General features: G+C 39.7%; 1 long non-coding RNA gene across 1 annotated transcript; it reads right to left on the reverse strand.

Moving 5' to 3' along the window:
• Nucleotides 1-2726: 2726 nt before the first annotated feature.
• On the reverse strand, nt 2727-3155 carry LOC143757406 (uncharacterized). Its single transcript, XR_013210503.1, has 3 exons — nt 3047-3155; nt 2874-2935; nt 2727-2788 (listed from the first exon to the last, which is right to left on the reverse strand). It is a non-coding gene; the product is annotated as an uncharacterized LOC143757406 (long non-coding RNA).
• Between the last annotated feature and the right edge of the window lie 513 nt (nt 3156-3668).

Here is a 3668-nt window from a genome sequence, read left to right on the forward strand (position 1 = left end):
TTTGCGACATCCTGAAGCGCAGATGTTTCGAAACACTGATTCGAAGCGTGATTCAAAACACCCATGTCACGTGACTATGGCCAGAAGCCTCGAAGTGTTTCACTAAATGTTTCATCAGGTGTGATCCGCCGAATCAGCGTTTGATTGACACGGTCGGAAACAGACCACACAATCGCACATCTGTATAAAAGTGAAATCAACGCATATTGACCTCGTGGGGTTTTGTGAGAGGAGTTTGATTTTGAGATAGCGGATTTTTGGTGATATAGTGACATTTATAGTGCGATTTGTTTAGTTATATTTAGGCTTACATTTAAATTTACACAACACATTGACTGATAGGCTAGAGACACAGAGTATACATATAGTGACACATTAATAGATACATAGATATAAATATATATAGACAGCTAGATTAATAGATAGATAGATAGATAGATAGATAGATAGATAGATAGATAGATAGATAGATAGATAGATAGATAGATAGATAGATAGATAGATAGATAGATACATATATAGATAGATAGATTAAAGATAGCCTACATATATAAATACATAGATTATAGATACATTTATAGATACATGTCTAAATACATATATTATAGATACATATTATATATATACATATCTAAATGATAGATTGTAGATACATATATCTAATTACATAGATAGATTAGAGATACATATCTAGATAGATTTGGATAGATAGATAAAATGGAGGCTCCCCAGAAGAGATGCCGTACATCTGTGGTGTGGGAGCATTTCCATTTAGAAACCCCAAATAAAGTGAGATGTGTGTATTGTGATCGGCAGCTCGCCTACTGCAACAATACATCATCCATGATGCGCCATTTGAGGAGCACTCATCCTGCCATTTTGCAGGGTGCAGAGGATGGCATTCCCCCTGTACCTAGGCCTGCTACTGACACTGCTGGGCCATCTAAGCAAGGTATGCATAGATGTATCCATCACCATCAACATCATCACCATCACCATCAACACCAGTAGAAACACAGGGAATTTTATGGGAACTTTTTGATACTCGTATCCATCAAACCCAGATGATGCACAATGCTACAGCTGATGCCACAGTGGAAGTGAAAAAATACATCAACGATGTGTATTTGCCCAGAACTCATGATCCACTAATTTACTTGAAAGAGAGAGCAGTAATCTTTCCTCATTTGTATGTCCTAGCTAAAAAATATCTTTGCATGCCAGCAACAAGTGTCCCTTGTGAGAGGATTTTTTCAAAGGCTGGAGAAATTATCTGTAAAAAAAGTAGGCGAAGTCCTTCCACAGCAGAAAAATTAATATTTTTGAATAAAAATATGTAAAAAAGTGAGACATTGTGGCTTGATTTATTTTATTAATATTCATTTTGCAGGACCAAAATAACATTATGCACAGGGAGGAGCCTATAGGTTACAAGATTCACATATTAGAAAAGTACAATAATAAAAAAACAACACATTTTCATGGCTCGTCAAGGTTGTTTCAGATCAACACCTGCAAGTGACCACTAGGTGTCACCGTTGAGACGGGTGTCGGACTGATTCGAAGCCTCGAAACAATATGGACCATTTGGTTCAACTGTTTCATTGCTTCACGAAGCCTCGATCTGCCCATCACTATAGTAAACACGGGCAGAATAACAGTCAAGAAAACGCTCAGAAATGTACACAGGGGTGAAACAAGACTTCACACTGAGCTAGCTGTGAGCGTGGGTTATATAGAGCTGGGGATGAGATGCAGCTGTGTGAAGTGATCATTGCCCGCAGGTGGGGATGAAATCAGTGCCAGAGTGAAGCATGGTGGGAACTGTAGTTCGGGAACCAGTCAGTATTCGGGGGAGATCGACCGTCGTGGGTTATTGGGGAGACTAGCAGGACTAGTGGTTGTGACAGAGGAATTGTATTGAATATATAAATGCAGTATATATATAGAAAACTATATAGAATTATATATAATACAATCTATAAATAATACTTTTTAATATAAATAATACTATATATAAAAAAACAACAGAATATTCAAATTATACTATAGAATAATATTTAGATGCGTAATACTAAAATAATTCACAGGCCAGCTTCTGTGGTCTCCACCGCGACTCGATCTGCACCAACTCGTGCATGATGAGCTCCCAAGTACTTCTGGTCTGCTTCCAGTCTTTTTTGTAGCACCCTACACAGCGCAGACAAAACTGTACTACGGGTTGGAGGCCGAACAACCCACACCGACTTTCCATCCAAGATAGCATCCTCCTCTTCAGACATGTGGTCAACTGTTGTAGTCTTCCAGATAGCTGCCTCTTCCTCTTGTCTGGAGAACTTCAGTCCTGCTGCTCAGCAGCTGCAAAATAGGAGGGAAAAAAGTAATTAAACCACTGAAAATATCAAATTGGTTGGGATGGGAGCCTCTCCCAGGCTGAGTCTTTTACTGAGATTTATATTTATTTACACTTACTCTTCTTTTTCTTTGTCTCGTGCGCACAATGATCCTGCTGTCCTCCATCTTGTCTTTGTTGTCATCTTGGGCCATCCTGTAACCCCTTCTAACAGTTTCAAAATACGTCTTGCAGGATGCTAGAGAGAGAGGGAGATAGTGAGGGGGGAGAATTTGTTTATTTATAACTAACTAATCTATACAGTTAAATAGTTGTAGCCTTGGGACATTCTCTTGTGACTTACCTTTAACAACAGCGGGATCTACGTCCAGTACAGCCATGGAGACGCCATTATAAAGATAGGTTGTGACCTCGAGGTTGTGGGGGGAGGATAGACTGTGGAGCAGTAATTAAAGAAGGTTGATTAAAAATATAATTTAGAAGAAAGGACCGTTATGAAACAATAGTTTTAAAGATATACCTTGTCTGTGGGTCATATTTGTGTATGTTGTTTTCCCCATTGTGCAATCTCCGTACAGCTTCCTGTAAACATCCAACATAGTATGAGGGCTCAATTCAAATACATTAATAAATAAAGCACACGAAGTTAAGCGGACACCGCCAAATGTTTGTGACGGTCAGAAAATAACTTACCGCAACAGAATTATTCCCAGCTCTCTTTAATTTCTTTGAAGCAGGCTCCTCTTTTGCCTCTTTGAGCTCATTGATGTCAGCCTCCATCTTATCCAACCTCTTGTCCATCCACCGTCTCCAGCTTTTCAAATATCCTCTTCAAACTTGCATTTACCATATACACCAGTCTGTTTTCGTTCGGACTCAGAGTTTGAATAGCCACATTGTCCCGACGTAAAGGAGTAACATCTCTACTCTGCTCTCCGTAAAACTCCAGCGATCTTTTGCAAGCCATCTTGAAGAGCAGAGGACACCCAGATACAAACTGCTTTTCAGGGTCTACAGTCTTTGTTGTAGATTGACACAATGTAAAGCACTTATCAGCCCACCTTTCCTGAATACTAATGAGGGGGGCAGGGGAATAGGGGAAATCTTGAGCTGCCAGTCCCAAAACAAATTAGCATTTACAAAGCCAAGCCATCAACTAACAGCATGTGGTCAGACAATTTCCTGTTTTCGGGCCTTTACGGGCATTTACAGGTACGCATAACAAAGTTCCAAAGATCCCTGCCAAACAGCACATTTAGCGGGCGTATTCATTGTCTGAATTCTCCCGTATACACCCCTTTTGACGCAGTGTATG

The sequence above is a fragment of the Siphateles boraxobius genome, unplaced genomic scaffold (genome assembly GCF_051911475.1).
Source record: "Siphateles boraxobius isolate OS27281-9 unplaced genomic scaffold, OSU_SipBor_1 30, whole genome shotgun sequence".
Taxonomy (NCBI): domain Eukaryota; kingdom Metazoa; phylum Chordata; class Actinopteri; order Cypriniformes; family Leuciscidae; genus Siphateles; species Siphateles boraxobius.